At 43.3% G+C, this 19,381-nt stretch overlaps 1 protein-coding gene and 1 pseudogene across 1 annotated transcript in view; both read right to left on the minus strand.

Moving 5' to 3' along the window:
• The window catches only part of LOC135543093 (partitioning defective 3 homolog B-like), a 133,750-nt pseudogene that overhangs the window by 71,260 nt on the left and 43,109 nt on the right, over positions 1-19,381 (minus strand).
• Positions 1,415-19,381, minus strand: part of LOC135543620 (cysteine and tyrosine-rich protein 1-like) — a 387,961-nt gene continuing 369,994 nt past the window's right edge. The window contains exon 5 of the transcript XR_010456231.1: positions 1,415-1,433. The gene's annotated coding sequence lies outside the window, so the exon portion shown is untranslated. The remainder of the gene's footprint in view (positions 1,434-19,381) is intronic.

A 19,381-nucleotide genomic window follows, 5' to 3' on the forward strand; every position in this document is an offset into this window, starting at 1 on the left:
CTGTCTCTGATGTCCGAAAATAGTTTCTGGACATCAGAACAGCGATTACTCACCTCGAACTGGACTAAGATTTTTTTTTTTACGAGTTCGACGCGAAGGACATACTGCTTTGTCAAGACAAGGCCCAAATTCGTCATAAGCGTGAAGATGGAGGAAAAGGGGGAAGAGGGCGGGGTAACTTGTAATAATTCGCAGATGATTAGGTTAAACCCCCAATACGCTCAGTATCATTGGCCAACATGCAATCATTGGAAAACAAACTGGACGATCTATGATCAAGACTATTCTACCAACGGGACATTAAAAACTAATATTTTATGTTTCATCAAGATTTGGCTGAATGACGACATGGATAATTAGGGCTGGCCGTCTTCTCCATGTATCAGCAGGACAGAGCAGCTACATCTGGTAAGACGAGGGGCGGGGGTGTGTGTCTATTTGTCAATAACTGCTCGTCTAATATTAAAGTCTTGAGGTATTGCTCGCATGAGGAAGAATACCTCATGATAAGCTGTAGACCACACTATCTACCAACAGAGTTCTCATTTATATTATTCGTAGACGTCTATTTACAACCACAAACCGATGCTGGCACTAAGACAGCACTCAACGAGCTGTATAAGGCCATAAGCAAACAAGAAAATGCTCACCCAGAAGCAGCCGGGGACTTTAATGCAGGCAAACTTAAATCGGTTTTACCTCATTTATACCAGCATGTGCAACCACCGGGAAAAACTCAAGACTACCTTTACTCCACACACAGAGACACATACACAAACTCCATTTGGCAAATCGGACCATAATTCTATCCTCCTGATTCCTGCTTACAAGCTAAAATTAAAAGCAGTAAGTACCAGTGACTCACTCAATACAGAAGTGGTCAGATGACACGAACGCTATGCTACAGGTCTGTTTTCCTAGCACAGCCTGGAATATGTTCTGGGATTCATCCAATGACATTGAGGAGTATACCACCTCAGTCACAGGCTTCATCCATAAGTGCATCGACGGCGTTGTCTCCATAGTGACCGCACGTACATTTCCCAACCAGAAGCCATGGACTACAGGCAACATCCACACCGAGCTAAAGGGTTAGAGCTGCAGCTTTCAAGGACCGAGACACTAATCCAGATGCTTATAAAGAAATCCAGCTATTCCCTCAAACGGACCATCAAACAGGCAAAGCATCAATACAGGACTAAGATTGAATCCTACTACACCAGCTCTGACACTCGAATGTAGAAGGGCTTGAAAACTATTACGGACTACAAAAAGAATTCCAGCCGTGAGCTACCCAGTGATGCAAGCCTACCAGGCGAGCTAAATGCCTTTAATGCACACTTCGAGGCAAGCAACACTGAAGCATGCTTGAGAGCACCAGCTGTTCCAGGTGACTGCGTGATATCGCTCTCCGTAGCCGATGTGAGCAAGACCTTTAAACAGGTCAACATTCACAAAGACGCGGGTCCAGACGGATTACCAGGACGTGTACTCAAAGCATGTGCGGACCAACTGGCAAGTGTCATCACTGGCATTTTCAACCTCTCCCTGTAATGGCCATGAAGTGCTTTGAAAGGCTGGCATGGCTGACATCAACACCATCAAGCCAGAAACCCTAGACCCACTACAATTCGCATACCGCCCCAACAGGTCCACAGATGACGCAATCACTCAGCATTCAGAGTCCCCACAAGGTTCATCACTAAGCTAAGGACCCTGGGACTAAACACCTCCCTCTGAAACTGGATCCTTGACTTCCTGACAGTCCACCCTTAGGTGGTAAGGGTAGACACATCTGCCACGCTGATTCTCAACACTGGGGCACCTCAGGGGGGGGTACTTAATTCCCTCCTGTACTCCCTGTTCACCCATGACTATACGGCCAAGCACGACTCCAACACCATCATTAGGTTTGCTGACGACAATGATGAGAGTCTGATCACCGACAACAATGAGACAGCCTATGGGGAGGTGGTCAGAGACTCCGCAGTGTGGTGCCAGGACAACAACCTCTTTCTCAATATGAGCAAGACAAAGGATCTGATTGTAGACAATAGGACAAGGAGGCCCGAACAGGCCAGCATAAACGTCGACGGGACTGAAGTGGAGCAGGTTGAGAGTTTCAGGTTCCTTGGTGTCCACATCACTATCATGGTTCAAACTCAGGTTGCACATTTTGGGGAATATTCAGAGGTGTAAACTTTGTGAGAATTAACGGAAATATATGCAAATTAATATTAATACCATTTAAAATGTACATGTTTTTTGCATTGGATATACAGTGAGGGAAAAAAGTATTTGATCCCCTGCTGAGTTTGTACGTTTGCCCACTGACAAAGAAATGATCAGTCTATAATTTTAATGGTAGGTTTATTTGAACAGTAAGAGACAGAACAACAACAACAAAAAATCCAGAAAAACACATGTCAAAAATGTTATAAATTGATTTGCATTTTAATGAGGGAAATAAGTATTTGACTAATGAGGGAAATAAGTATTTGACCCTCTCTCAATCAGAAAGATTTCTGGCTCCCAGGTGTCTTTTATACAGGTAACAAGCTGAGATGAGATATGTTGGCACGACAGCCATATTGCATCTCCATCCCAAAGCCCTTGCTTGGAAGTGTACTTCGCCAGACTGCCAGGAACCTTGCCCTCATCCAGGGCAAGGTGGCGAGACCCGGTAGTGAGAACACCATAGGCCTTGTTGATCTCTGCAGCAGACGGATGCTCTTGCCAGCCCACTTGGGGTCCAACATACTCTGATGTGTGTATGGGCTTCAGGTAGAAGTCTTCACGCTTTTGTTTTGTATTTCAGAACTGCAGTTTCCTCTGCTTGGCGCAACAGTGAAGTGGGCAGGACAATACGGATTTCTTCACTTACATCTGCAAGCAGAGTCTGAATATCAGACAGGATAGCAATGCCTCCCTCAATCTGTGCAATGGCTACCACTATAGGTTTCAGGCTGCTTACCACTCTCTCCCAAAATACATCATCCAGGAGGATGCTCTTGATGGGGCTGTCCATATCGGCAGACTGTGATATGGCCATTTCTTGGAGAGACTCCTTCCCCTCCAGGAGACTGTCAAACATGACAAAAACGCCACCCAACAGGTGTTGCCGGGCAGCTTCAATGTGGTGCTCTTATTCTTCTCACTTTGCTTGGTGAGGTAGATTGCTGCTATAACTTGATGACCCTTCACATACCTACCATTTTCCTTGGCTCTCGTGTAGAGTGTATCCCATTGTTTTCAGTGTCATGATGTCCTTGACGAGCAGATTCAATGCATGTGCTGTGAGGGTAGGAATCCTCCACTTTAGACCAAGCAGCCTTCATGTGCGCAGCATTTTCTGTCACCAGTGCAAATACCTTCTGTGGTCCAAGGTCATTGATGACTGCCTTCAGGTCATCTGCAATGTAGAGACCGGTGTGTCTGATGTTCCTTGTGTGTGTGCTCTTGTAGAATACTGGTTGAGGTGTGGAGATGTAGTTAATTATTCCTTGCGCAACAAACATTCGACCACCCATTAGAGATGATTGCAATACAGTCTGCTTTCTCTATGATTTGCTTGACCTTCACTTGAACTCTGTTGAACTCTGCATCCAACGAATGAGTAGATAAAGCATGTCTGGTTGGAGGGGTGTATGCTAGGTGATAAACATTCAGAAATCTCTTCCAATACACATTGCCTGTGAGCGTCAGAGGTGAACCAGTTGCATACATAACTTGAGCAAGACATTCATCAGCATTTCTCTGACTACATTTATCCATTGATTCAAATAAAAATATGATTCCAGGAGGACCATGAGCTGTTGCTATAGATAAGGTGGCTGATTCATAATTTTCACCTCAAATAGAAGTAGAGGGACTTTTGTCTGAGGTTGCTTGTTGTGAGCGTTGAGGGATCTTTATGCACTTGGCCAGATGATTCTACATCTTTGTTGCATTCTTCACATATGTTTGGCACAGTATTTGAAAATGTACACAGCTTTCTCTTCTACATTAGCTGCAGTGAAATGTCTCCACACATCAGATCGTGCCTGTGGCATTTTCCTGTAAAGATTAGAAAAAAGAAAAAAATACAATTCTATGTACAGATAAATAGTTAAGCAGTTAGATTGAACAACTCATTTGTAATATAAATGTATTTAAATGAAAATATATGGAAACAGGTGAATTAACACCTCAGTTAGCAAGCTCAAGCGAGCTAAAACCCACATGGTAGCAAAAACTAACTAGCAGAAACTGTTAACAAGTCATAAATTATTTAAAACACACTTTGCTGTTGGCTACTATTTACTGATTAACAAAAAAATCATGTACGTCCTATAAAATATAGTCATCTGACCCAGTATTGTAATCAAAACTTACCATAAACCATGTGGTCCTTGGCTCAGACAGTGTAGTAGTGTGGGCCCAACAGCATCTCATTTGTGTGCAAGATCTTGAGAATCAGCTGTACATTGAGATCTGGAGACTGGCTCGGCCACTCCAGGACCTTGAAATGCTTCTTACGAAGCCATTCCTTCGTTGCCCGCGCGGTGTGTTTGGGATCATTGTCATGCTGAAAGACCCAGCCACGTTTCATCTTCAATGCCCTTGCTGATGGAAGGAGGTTTTCACTCAAAATCTCACGATACATGGCCCCATTCATTCTTTCCTTTACACAGATCAGTCGTCCTGGTCTCTTTGCAGAAAAACAGACCCAAAGGATGATGTTTCCACCTCCATGCTTCACAGTAGGTATGGTATTCTTTGGATGCAACTCAGCATTCTTTGTCCTCCAAACACGACGAGTTGAGTTTTTACCAAAAAGGTTCTATTCTGGTTTCATCTGACCATATGACATTCTCCCAATCTTCTTCTGGATCATCCAAATGCTCTCTAGCAAACTTCAGACGGGCCTGGACATGAGCCCCTGGCGGCGTAGTGTGTTACTGATGGTAGGCTTTGTTACTTTGGTCCCAGCTCTCTGCAGGTCATTCACTAGGTCCCCCTGCGTGGTTCTGGGATTTTTGCTCACCGTTCTTGTGATCATTTTGACCCCACAGGGTGAGATCTTGCGTGGAGCCCCAGATCGAGGGAGATTATCAGTGGTCTTGTATGTCTTCCATTTCCTAATAATTGCTCCCACAGTTGATTTCTTCAAACCAAGCTGCTTACCTATTGCAGATTCAGTCTTCCCAGCCTGGTGCAGGTCTAACATTTTGTTTCTGGTGTCCTTTGACAGCTCTTTGGTCTTGGCCATAGTGGAGTTTGGAGTGTGACTGTTTGAGGTTGTGGACAGGTGTCTTTTATACTGATAACACGTTCAAACAGGTGCCATTAATACAGGTAACGAGTGGAGGACAGAGGGGCCTCTTAAAGAAGAAGTTACAGGTCTGTGAGAGCCAGAAATCTTGCTTGTTTGTCGGTGACCAAATACTTATGTTCCACCATAATTTGCAAATAAATTCATTAAAAATCCTACAATGTGATTTTCTGGATTTTTTTCTCATTTTGTCTGTCACAGTTGAAGTGTACCTATGATGAAAATTACAGGCCTCTCTCATCTTTTTAAGTGGGAAAACTTGCACAATTGGTGGCTGACTAAATACTTTTTTTGCCCCACTGTATATGCATATTATTAGTATATTTGGATAGAAAACACTCTGAAGTTTCTAAAACTGTTTGAATGATGTCTGTAAGTATAACATAACTAATATGGCAGGCAAAAACCTGAGAAAAAAAATCCAACCAGGAAGTGGGAAATCTGAGGTTGGTCCATTTTCAACTCAGCCCCTATTGAAGATACAGTGGGATATTGGTCATGTTGCACTTCCTAAGGCTTCCACTAGATGTCAACCGTCTTTAGAAACTTGTTTGATACTTCTACTATGAAGGGGGGCTAAATGAGAGGGGAATGAGTCAGAGGTCTGCCAGCAGTCACGCGCTGGTCACTCGCATTTCACATGAGAGGTAGCTCTCGTTACTTTGCTTTTCTGAAGACAGGAATTCTCCGGTTGGAATATTATTGAGGTTTTATGTTAAAAACATCCTAAAGATTGATTCCATACATCGTTTGACATGTTTCTACGGACTGTAACGGAACTTACATTTCATCTGCAACTAGTGAACGCGCTTCGTGAGTTGTTTTGTTTACCAAACGCGCTAACAAAAGTAGCTATTTGGACATAAATTGACATTATCGAACAAAACAAACATTTATTGTGGAACTGGGATTTCTGGGAGGGCATTCTAATGAAGATCATCAAAACAAAAAAGGCCCCTGTGCACACATACAGAGTGGTCCCTGTCAGACAGTCATAGCAGTGGCTGAATGATCGGGTTTAGGCTGAGCCTGTTTAAGTGAGTTCTCCACCCATGCTTTTGTTAGTAGACTGAGACTAATTAAATAAGCTTATTTTGTCATCTCAACCTATGTGGTAGAGCTCCACAGGGCCATGTCCTAACTCTGTAAGGGGTTGAGGGGTGGCAGGAAGGGGCTGAAGTTGAAATGAGAGGCATTGGAAAAAAAGTGTTCATGCTCGGCTGGACCCTGGGCACGCTAACCGGCTACAGCGTTAATCCAGTTAGTTGCTGAGCCCCATCCCAGAGCACTGCGGTTGGTTAACGAGGAGCTGTGATCCAAAAGCCAAGGGTTAGGGTGGAGGCGGTGAGAGAGATGGGGGTGGTCTGGGGGTTGGGTGAGTGACTGGCAGGTGGTGAATGGTGTGGTAGGGGGTGGCAGAAAGAGGATGGGGGGTCAGAGGGGTTGGCACTCTGCTCTGGGTCATGGAACATCTGATGGATGGTGGGAGAGGAGGAGAAACTGAAAGAAAGGGGGAGTAGGATGAGAGAAAAGGAGGACAGTAGTAGGAGAGAAAAAGGGGTGTGAGGAAAGAACAATATTATAACGATATCTAAACGATATAACCGCCATCGATAAAAGATAGTACTGTGCAACTGTCTTCATCGACCTGACCAAAGGCTTTCGACTCTGTTGATCACCGCAGACTCAATAGCCTTGGCTTCTCAAATGACTGCATCGCCTGGTTCACCAACTACTTCTCAGATAGACGCATACAACACCATTCTGTATACTTCTGCCCCTTCTTTGGACACTGTGTTTAACAACCCTCCAGATGAGCTTCAATGCCGTACAACTCTCCTTCCTTGGCCTCCAGCTGCTCTTAAATACAAGTAAAACCAAATGCATGCTCTTGAACCGATCGCTGCCTGCACCTGCCCGCCCGTCCAGCATCACTACTCTGGACGGTTCTGACTTAGGTATTTGTAGTTGTCCACATATTCTAGGTGTCTGGTTAGACTGTAAACTTTCCTTCCAGACTCACATCAAACATCTCCAATCCAAAGTTAAATCTAGAATTGGCTTCCTATTTTGCAACAAAGCATCCTTCACTCATGCTGCCAAACATACCCTTGTAAAACTGACCATCCTACCAATCCTCGACTTTGGCGATGTCATTTACAAAATAGCCTCCAATACCCTACTCAATAAATTGGATGCAGTCTATCACAGTGCCATCCGTTTTGTCAGCAAAGCCCCATATACTACCCTTCACTACGACCTGTACGCCCTTGTTGGCTGGCCCTCGCTTCATTTGTCGCCAAACCCACTGGCTCCATGTCATCTACAAGACCCTGCTAGGTAAAGTCCCCCCTTCTCTCAGCTCGCTGGTCACCATAGCAGCACCCACCTGTAGCACACGCTCCAGCAGGTATATCTCTCTGGTCACCCCCAAAACCAATTCTTCCTTTGGCCGCCTCTCCTTCCAGTTCTCTGCTGCCAATGACTGGAACAAACTACAAAAATCTCTGAAACTGGAAACACTTATCTCCCTCACTAGCTTTAAGCACCAGCTGTCAGAGCAGCTCACAGATTCCTGCACCTGTATATAGCCCATCTATAATTATTTTTATTTCTACTTTGCACATTCTTCTACTGCAAATCTACCATTCGTGTTTTACTTGCTATATTGTATTTACTTCACCACCATGGCCTTTTTTTTGCCTTTACCTCCCTTATCTCACCTCATTTGCTCACATCGTATATAGACTTATTTTTCTACTGTATTATTGACTGTATGTTTGTTTTACTCCATGTGTATCTGTGTTGTGGTATGTATCGAACTGCTTTGCTTTGTCTTGGCCAGGTCGCAATTGTAAATGAGAACTTGTTCTCAACTTGCCTACCTGGTTAAATAAAGGTGAAATAAAAAAATATTACAAAAATAGTTCAGTGTGTCAAATTGGAGGGCCTTTTGTCCGGACCTCTTGCAGTCTCTTTGGGGGTGCTACAGGGTTCAATTCTCGGGCCGACTCTTTTATCTGTATATCAATGATGTTGCTCTTGCTGATGGTGATTCTCTGATCCACCTCTATGCAGACGACACCATTCTGTATAGATCTGACCCCTCTTTGAACACTGCTAACAAACCGATTGCTGCCCGCACCCTCCCACCTGACGAGCATCACTACTCTGGACGGTTCTAACATAGAATATGTTGACAACTACAAATACCTAGGTGTCTGGTTAGACTGTAAACTCTCCTTCCAGACTCACATTACGCATCTCCAATCCAAAATTAAATCTAGAATCGTCTCCTATCTCGCAACAAAGCCTCCTTCACTCATGCTGCCAAACATACCCTCGTAAAACTGACTATCCTACCGATCCTTTTCCGTGACGGCGATATCATTTACAAAATAGCCTCCAACACTCTACTCAGCAAATTGGATGCAGTCTATCACAGTGCCATCCGTTTTGTTAATAAAGCCCCATATACTACCCACCACTGTGACCTGTATGCTCTCGTTGGCTGGCCCTCACTACATGTTCGTGGCCAAACCCACTGGCTCCAGGTCATCTATAAGTCTATATTAGGTAAAGTCCTGCTTTATCTCAGCTCACTTGTCACCATAGCAACACCCACCTGTAGCAAGAGCTCCAGCGGGTATATTTCACTGGTCATTCTCAAAGCCAACACTTACTTTGGCCGCCTTTCCTTCCAGTTCTCTGCTGCCAATGACTGGAACAAATTGCAAAAATTACTGAAGCTGGAGTCTTATATCTCCCTCTCTAACTTTAAGCATCAGCTGTCAGAGCAGCTTACCGATCACTGTATCTGTACACAGCCAATCTGTAAATAGCCGACCCATCCCCATATTATTACTTGCCCTCTTGCTCTTTTGCACCCCAGTGTCTCTACTTGCACATCATCATCTGCACATCTATCACTCCGGTGGTAATGCTAAATTGTAATTATTTTGCCTCTATGGCCTATTTATTGCCTACCTCCCTACTCTTCTACATTTGCACACACTGTACATTGATTTTTTTCTATTGTGTTATTGACTGTACGTTTGTTTATGTGTAACTCTGTGCTGTTTGATTTTGTCGCACTGCTTTGCTTTATCTTGGCCAGGTCGCAGTTGTAAATGAGAACTCGTTCTTAACTGGCCTACCTGGTTAAATAAAGGTGAGAAGAAAAAAATAGAATATGAGGAGAAGGGTAAAAGAAATAAAGGGGGAGTGAGGAAAGAAGAAAATGAGGCGAGAAATGGAAGAGAAAGAAAGGGGAAGTAGGGAAGAAGAAAATTAGGAGGAAGAAGGGGATTTGGGAAAAGTGTGAGAGCCGGAGGTTAAGTTTTTTCTGTAACGGTACACCTTGGCCTAGATGTTTACATTAAAGGACATGACTTATCCCAAAGAATGCCAGAGCCGCACTTAAATCCTCTTTCACAGGCAGTGAATTAAAAGCTGAGCTTCTCTTTACATAGCAGTTCTAAATTATGTGAGGTTGTTAAATGAACATGCACGCAAGTATGCATAGTCATGCAACCACTCACCTAAAACTGCACACGTATACTAACAAACTACAGTGCCCACACACGTACATTGTTGCGCCATCTCGCACACACGCACGCCACACTCACAACCACACACAGAGCCCCAATGTTTTTCCCCCCATCTAGTGCGTGTGAGTTTAACTGCCTGCCTGCGTGCGCCTGCGTTCAGCCTGGCCTTGGCAGGCAGCTAAAGTGAAACCCACCTGGGGAGCATGGGTAACCCTCAGGAGCACCGCAGAGGGGAGACCTGGGAAACGTAGTGTTTGTTTAACCCTGGAGAGCCTCCTAAAAAGGGCTCAGCTGTCTAGGAGGGCCCAAAGCTGGGATATACAGGGAGAGCTTCTGGCTCAACAGCCATACTTTGTGGCCGGATACTCATATTTCTCACACAGCCAGTGAAACACCATTTGACAAAACATGAGATGTGGGAAGTGTCCGGATACCCATAGCTGCATCCTAAATAGTAGGCCGCTGGAGGATTCGAAATTTCTAATATGTGAAATTTGGTATGCTATAAATGCCAGCATGTTACACTCACTTAGTCTTTTCATTTAGTACGAATTCGTTGCCTGCTGTGGAGGAAGAGAATCAACAAAACAACTTTACAAAAGGTGAGTATGTGTGTGAGTGTGAGCGTACAATGTTGATATTTGTTGCTTACTGCATACATTTTCACAAAACAATAGTATGTAGTTTATTAGTGCAGATTATGTAGTTTTAGTAAGTAAAAGTAAGACAAATTTCGGACACGGCCGTAGTGTTTCCTCGACCAATAGGCTAGGGCCGGGCAACACTACTAACTAATACAAGGAACACAAAAAATCAGGGGACCAACTTTGGTTTTAGAGGTGGGGGGAGGACATAATTATTTTATATATATAACATTTTTATCCAGTCGGATAAACACACCAAACAGCCTATCAGACCGCTCGGAGGCATCCGCATGGTCCTAAAGCACACTGTTGCCTCGTTTTGTATCACATTCCAATGATAAAACTGGAAGGGGACAAAAATGCAATTTCAGAATGTGTGTGTGTGGGGGCGTCCCCCCCATCCCCAGTGAAAGTTGCGCTCCTGCGTAAAACTATAGAAATATATGTTTTAAATGTCATTACTATGTTACTACCCAACAGTGTTACCATTCTATACCAATAGTTGAAGAGGACTGAAATACTCTATGTGCCAGTACACAATTTGACTGCAGTTAGTCTTTATATTTAGGTGCCGGTACTCAACATATTTTTAAAGTGAATATTCCATAAGAGGTGCCGGTACTAAAGCAGTTGACCATTTGAGTTGTGTACTGGCTCAAATCAAGCATTGTCCCACACTAACATGTACCACCAAATCATTGGTGTTACTTTACTGTTCATGCCATAGCCCTGTACATTAAAATCAGTTAGTGACGCTCTACTGTGGTACGTACTGGCTTTGAGGGTGGAGGCATTAACCTCTCTCTCTCCTCCTCTGGTTGGCTGAAAGGAGGAGGGCTGGTGTTCGTAGGGTTCAGGATCAGGATAAGAGCTGGGGCTAGAGTGGCCCGTGGAGCCCCCGCCGCTGCCCGCTGGGCTCGCTGTCGCCCTCCTCTGGAACTCCTGTGCTTCGAACACTGCCACCAGCTGAAATACAAGTACAGACGCACAACAGGACTGATATCATACAGGAATAGAAACAATAGGGTGGTAAGGTAGCTTAGCGGTTTGAGCGCTGGGCCAGTAACTGAAAGGTTGCTGGTTCGAATACCTAAGCCAACAAGGTAAAAACAAGTCTGTTGATGTTCCCTTGAGAAAGGCACTTCATCTTAATTTGCTCCAGGGGTTCCATACTACTATGGATGACCCTGTAAAACAACACACTTCACTGCACCTATCCGTTGTATGTGACAATAAAACATGCATTTTCTTTATTTAAATACAACATAATTATCAATAGAATCATTCTGTAGTAGAGTCATACTGTACACCAACCAGACACACAGAGTCAAATGGCCTATTTCCAAATGGGTGGCAAGTAAAACCTGAGTGGGTGGGTGTCAGAATGTGTGAAAGTGTTCCCACTGTCAACAAAGAAAGTGGTTATCAACAGACAGAGGGACAATTGAGCCTCGTTAGACCCTTTTATGGATGTAATGGTGTGACAATAGTAAATGCTCATGTTCATGCTTTTTGCACGTACAACTGCAATTCATCTCTGTGGGAAGCAAACTGGTGGGAAATGCACTTAACATTAGCATAAGCCTGACAGACACACACCGCCTCCCGCATCCTCACACACGTACGCAGTCGCAAACGCACAAAACAGACTTATCTACCAAACAGTAGGGAGAGGGCTGTGCATTCTCTAGGCCAGGAAGAGTATGTGGTGCTCCACAAATGCCATCAATCAACAGCGATGGAGAGAGAGAGAGAGCGAGAGATATTGAGAAAGAGAAGGTGTGTATGTGAGTGAGTGTGTGTGTGAGTGTGAATGCCAGCCAAACCCTACGTGATTTATAGGGATCAAAACAGCTCTATCGCTTTCTGTCAACCCAAGACGGTATATGAGGGCATACCAACAAGAGCAGCATACGAATGTGATCTGTGCATTCCAGGTAATAATAACACATAGAAGTTAGGAGTAATTTGTCTTATCGTGGCAGCAAAACACATTCCATGAGGCCAGTTTAGTAAACTCAGTTAGCCATACGAATCAGAAACATACATATGCACAGTGTGTGTCTGTGTTCCCATGTGTTAATCGCTATTGGTTAACTGTGTTTACTAAAAACACACACACACATACCACAGAAACCCAGTCCAGCAGTGGTAGGATTTGAGGAGTGTACACATCGGAATAAATAGTCAAATTAAATCTGACAGGAGAATCAGAACCTGTCAAACACAATGACACAGTTGCCTCCACGAGCTGGACAGAGACAGGGATGGAGGCGCGAGAGCGAGGGATGGAGAACAGAGAGAGAGAGAGAGAGAGAGAGAGAGAGAGAGAGAGAGAGACGGTGTGTGAGAGAGAGAGAGGGTAATGGTCCTCCGACACGCTGCCGTGAATTTGACGTTTGACAAATTAGCACTTTGTTGGCGTGACGCTCTCATTAAACAGTGCTAGCACAGGAAATGGCCACTTAATGAAAGAGAGAATGATAATCAGAACAGGGGGAAGTGAAAACAAAGACAGAGGAAGAATAGTGAGACTCAAATGCAAGAAAGAGAGAGCCAGAGATTCATAGGAAGGAGGTGTGTGTGTGTGCGCGCACGCAAGAGAGCGAGAGGGAGTGAGTGAGAGAAAATGAGTGAGAAAGAGGAAGAGAAACAGAGAAAGAGAGTTTTTCGGGAATCATCTGCACCCATAACTGGGGGGTGGGGGGGAAAACAATAAGCAATAACACGGTGGGTAGAAATAAATCATAAATCATGGCGTGAATGTCACGCTTCTCACTCTCACCCTTTCTGCCATGATTCAATATCCTGACACCTCCACGCCCCAAACCAGAGGAAATTGGCCACATCAGAGCATCAGCCGGAGGGAGGGAGGGGCCAGAAAAAAGCATATGCACTATTTGATTGATTGAGGCCTCTTCGTCTTTCCCTTTTTCCTCTCTTCCCTGGTCTTTTCCTGTTCTTTATCTCTTTCTAAATCAGATGACTGTCCCTCACAGAGGATGAGAGAGTTGACTAATGTGGATGTGATGAGAGTTGTAGAAACCCCAGTGTCACAAACAGCTCAAAAAGAAGCACCTGTAGAGAGCAAGAGCCATCTCTACTCCTTGATATACCCATCCTCAGTGTCCCTATAGTCATGGTGACACACACAGCTCTCGTCAATTAGTCTGGCCTCTGGGCACTAGTACCAAGGAAAGTCTAGAGTAGCATGTAAATTGGTAGTAGAGGGTTATACTGGTTGTCAAGCCAATAGCCATAGGAACAGTAGGTAGTGGTCTTCAACATAGTCCCAACTAGAGGTCAACCGATTAATCGGAATGGTCGATTAATTAGGGACGATTTTAAGTTTTCATAACAATCGGAAATCGGTATTTTTGGCAACCGTTTTTTTTTAACACCTTTATTTAACTAGGCAAGTCAGTTACGAACACATTCTTATTTTCAATGACTGCCTAGGAACGGTGGGTTACTGCCTTGTACAGGGGCAGAACGACAGATTTTCACCTTGTCAGCTCCAGGATTCAATCTAGCAGCCTTACAGTTAACTAGTCCAACGCTCTAATCACCTTATTACATCGCACTCCACGAGGAGCCTGTCTGTTACGCGAATGCAGTAAGCCAAGGTAAGTTGCTAGCTAGCATTAAACTTATCTTATAAAATACAATCAATAAATCATAATCACTGGTTAACTGCACATGGTTGATGATATTACTAGTTTATCTAGCGTGTCCTGCGTTGCATATAATCGATGCAACGCAGGGGGATGATTTAACAAAAGAGCATTTGCGGGAAAAAAAGCACAATCGTTGCACGTTGTACCTAACCATAAACACCAATGCCTTTCTTAAAATCAACACACATAAGTATATATTTTTTAAACCTGCATATTTAGCTAAAAGACATCCAGGTTAGGAGGCAATATTAACCAGGTGAAATTGTGTCACTTCTCTTGCGTTCATTGCACGCAGAGTCAGGGTATATGCAACAGTTTGGGCCGCCTGGCTCATTGCGAACTAATTTGCCAGAATTTTACGTAATTATGACATAACATTGAAGGTTGTACAATGTAACAGGAATATTTAGACGGATGGATGCCACCCATTAGATAAAATAACGAACGGTTCCGTATTTCACTGAAATAAAATGTTTTGTTTTCTAAATGATAGTTTCCGGATTTGACCATATTAATGACCAAAGGCTCGTATTTCTGTGTTATTGTTATAATTAAGTCTATGATTTGATAGAGCAGTCTGACTGAGCGATGGTAGGCAGCAGCATGCTCGTAAGCATGATGCTTCAAGCATTGCGCTGTTTATGACTTCAAGCCAATCAACTCCCGAGATTAGGCTGGTGTAACCGATGTGAAATGGTTACCTAGTTAGCGGATTGCGCTCTAATAGCGTTTTAAACATCACTCGCTCTGAGACTTGGAGTAGTTGTTCCCCTTGCTCTGCATGGGTAACGCTGCTTCGAGGGTGGCGGTTGTCGATGTGTTCCAGGTTCAAGCCCAGATAGGGGCGAGGAGAGGGACGGAAGCTATACTGTTACACTGGCAATACTAAGGTGCCGATAAGAACATCCAATAGTCAAAGATATGAAATACAAATGGTATAGAGAGAAATAGTCCTATAATAACTAACTACAACCTTAAACCTCTTACCTTGGAATATTGAAGTCTCATGTTAAAAGGAACCACCAACTCTCATATGTCCTCATGTTCTGAGCAAGGAACTCAAACGTTAACTTTTTTTTACATGGCACATATTGCACTTTTACTTTCTTCTCCAACACTTTGTTTTTGCATTATTTAAACCAAATTGAACATGTTTCATTATTTATTTGAGGCTAAGTTGATGTATTATATTAAGTTATTCAGTATTGTTCATTCAGTATTGTTGTAATTGTCATTATTACAAATACATTATTTCAATTATTATATATATATATTTTTTAAATCGGCAGATTAATCAGTATCGGCTTTTTTTGGTCCTCCAATAATCGGTATCGGCGTTGAAAAATCATAGTAGGTCGACCTCTAGTCCCAACCTCTTTATACTCCGTCAGGAAAACTCTGGAGCTTTCCTGTGTGTGTGTGTGTGTGTGTGTGCATGCAAGCTTACTGTTTATCTAACCCTAATCTCAGCTGATGAGTCAAACATGCAGGCAGTCAGCGCTAAGGAGGGCTGAAGTGGGATAAAGAGGGCTCATGTGTGCCAAAGGGTGCTAACAAATCCGGTAGGCTGTTAAGGGCTGATAATGCGCACGCTGAGGAGCACTGTCAGGTAGGCTTGGGCGGTATCCAGATTTTCCGTTCTTCTGCCATCCCGTGATTTATGCTATTACCGGCATAGCACACAAGGGGGTGCTATTACCAGAATGCTAACAAAATAAGTAATAGCGAATTTTCATGGACGCTTTTAACTAAATGCTAATGAGTGCACTCATCACAAATACAGCTCATAAAGTTAAATTACGACTTCAACTGTACTTGTTTTACATACACCTTAGCCAACTCATTTAAACTCAGTTTTTCACAATTCCTGACATTTAATCATAGTAAAAATTCCTCTCTTAGGTCAGTTAGGATCACCACTTAATTTTAAGAATGTGAAATGTCAGAATAATAGTAGAGTGATTTATTTCAGCTTATTTCTGTCATCACATTCCCAGTGGGTCTGAAGTTTACATGCTCTCAATTAGCATTTGGTAGCATTGCCTTTAAATTGTTTAACTTGGGTCAAACATTTCAGGTAGCCTTCCACAAGCTTCCCACAATAAGTTGGGTGAATTTTGGCCCATTCCTCCTGACAGACCTGGTGTAACTGAGTCAGGTTGGTAGGACTCCTTGCTTGCACACGCTTTTCAGTTCTGCCCACTAATTTTCTATAGGATTAAGGTCAGGGCTTTGTGATGGCCACTCCAATACCTTGACTTTGTTGTCCTTAGCCATTTTGCCACAACTTTGGAAGTATGCTTGGGTACATTGTCCATTTGGAAGACCCATTTGCGACCAAGCTTTAACTGATGTGTTGAGATGTTGCTTCAAATTATCCACATCATTTTCCTCATCTATTTTGTGAAGTGCACCAGTCCCTCCTGCAGCAAAGCACCCCCACAACATGATGCTGCCACCCCTGTGCTTCACGTTTGGGATGGTGTTCTTCGGCATGCAAGTCGCCCCCTTTTTCCTCCAAACATAACGATGATCAATATGGCCAAACAGTTCTATTTTTGTTTCATCAGACCAGAGGACATTTTTCCAAAAAGTATGATCTTTGTCCCCATGTGCAGTTGCAAATCGTAGTCTGGCTTTTTTATGGTGGTTTTGGAGCAGTGGCTTCTTCCTTGCTGAGCGGCCTTTCAGGTTATGTCAATATAGGACTCGTTTACTGTGGATATGGATACTTTTGCACCAGGTTCTTCCAGCATCTTCACAAGGCCCTTTGCTGGTGTTCTGGGATTGATTTACACCTTTCACACCAAAGCACGCTCATCTCTTGGAGACAGAACATGTCTCCTTCCTGAGCGGTATGACGGCTGCTTGGTCCGATGGTGTTTATACTTGCGTGCTATTGTTTGTACAGATGAACGTGGTACCTTCAGGCGTTTGGAAATTGCTCCCAAGAATGAACCAGACTTGTGGAGGTCTACAGAGGTCTTGGCAGATTTCTTTTGACTTTCCCATGATGTCAAGCAAAGAGGCACCGAGTTTGAAGGTAGGACTTGAAATACACCCACAGGTACACCTCCAATTGACTCAAATGATGTTAATTAGCCTATCAGAAGCTTCTAAAGCCATGACATCATTTTCTGGAATTTTCCAAGCTGTTTAGAAAGGCACAGTCAACTTAGTGTATGTAAACTTCTGACCCACTGGAATTATGATACAGTGAATTGTAAGTGAAATAATCTGTCTATAAACAATTTTTGGAAAAATTACTTGTGTCATGCACACAGTTGATGTCCTAACCGACTTGCCAAAACTATAGTTTATTAACAAGAAATTTGTGGAGTGGTTGAAAAACGAGTTTTAATGACTCCAACCAAAGTGTATGTAAACTTCCGACTTCAACTGTAGCTCATCCAGAACTCTTTGACTTCTCAAACACAGTAGAAAGCGAACACCCCATCTCCTTATTAATTCAGCCACTTACTTAGCTAACTAACAAAAACACAGCTGGAGAGTGTCGCACATCTTAGACAGTTAAGACATCGGATGGCAAACATTTAGTAGTGAATTGCATACAAGGGTAACTTCATCACCTAATGTGCGACGCACAACAGAGAGAGACTCAGCGATAGATACAGAACGCTGTGGACTCACCCGCTCCCGCGTTCTCTTTACAACCAACACTTGACTGGCTGCTGTTCTGGGGAAATATGGTAAGCTTCATAATGAAAAATAATGTGACAAGCAAAATGAAGAACACAGCCTGCTTTCTCTCCTAACATATTGGACAAGTTGACTGCAGGGATTTACTTAAAAAGTTGCTACAAATATTCAAATGTATTCAACAAAATTAACATTTGTTTAATTTAACAAAATAGTTTCAACGGTATAGGTAAACACCATTCCGTGTGCATTTCCAAATAACCCTGTATACGGTATGCCGCCCAACCCTACTGACAGGTGATACGCATTGCCAACGCATACCATGCCATCTCAACCTAACTTGATGATATAATTACCTGAATCAGTGGGGTCCTAATTGGCCTGATGGGTGGATAGGGACACTGTCTCACTATCCCGATTCTCCACCCTTTACCCAAAGTGTGGTCAGGCACACCTCCCATCATGCATGTAAATCCATTGGATTGGTGGTTCATTAGCTGGAATGAGTTTCCACCATTGTTAAATTCATGACGGGAAGTGTGGAAGTGAAAACTTTAGTACAGGGATCATCAACTAGATTCAGCTGCGGGACGATTGTTTCTTAATTACAAATCATTTGTAGACTGCAAATTGATCACAAAGAAGCCCAAACAGATATTGGACTAAAACATAATAATTTCAAACCTTGCTTACATTTGTATACGATCACATACACTGACTGTAAAAAACATTAGGAACAACTGCTCTTTCCACGACATAGACTGACAAGTTGAATCCAGGTAAAAGCTATGATCCCTTATTGATGTCACCTGTAGATGAAGGGGAGATTAAAGATGAAAGGATTTTTAAACCTTGAGAAAATTGAGAACCGGATTGTGGCTGAATCGAGGCTGTTCTGAGGGGAAAACGGCGTGCAACTTAATATTAGGAAGGTGTTCCAAATGTTTTGTGAACTCAGTATTTGTATTTATTCAGGATGCCCATTAGCTGCTGCCAAGGGAGCAGCTACCCTTCCAAGGGACCAGCAACATAAGACAGTTAGATAGTTAAAAATACTACATGACATTACATTTCATAACACCTTGAGTGTTGCCACATGCCACCACATATTTACAATACACCACGCGCACGTGTGTGTAGATTGCATTTCTTATCACGTGTATGTGTGTCTGTGCCTGTGTCTCTCTTCACAGTCCCCGCTGTATTTATCAGGGTTTTCTCTCTCCGATTCTACTGCTTCCATCAGTTACCTGATGTGGAATAGAGTTCCATGTAGCCATGGCTCTATGTAGCACCATGCACCTCCCGTTGTCTGTTCTTGACTTGGGGATTATGAAGAGACCTTTGGTGGCTGTTTTTATCAGGTATGCATAGGTGTCCGAGCTGTGTGCTTGTAGTTTGACACAGACGGTGCATGTCAACAATTTTTTACAAAAACAAGTAATGAAGTCACTCTCTCCTCCACTTTGAGCCATGAGAGATTTACATGCATATTGTTCATGTTAGCGCTCTGTGTACATTTAAGGGCCAGCCATA

This window comes from Oncorhynchus masou, chromosome 7 (assembly GCF_036934945.1).
Source record: "Oncorhynchus masou masou isolate Uvic2021 chromosome 7, UVic_Omas_1.1, whole genome shotgun sequence".
Lineage (NCBI taxonomy): Eukaryota > Metazoa > Chordata > Actinopteri > Salmoniformes > Salmonidae > Oncorhynchus > Oncorhynchus masou.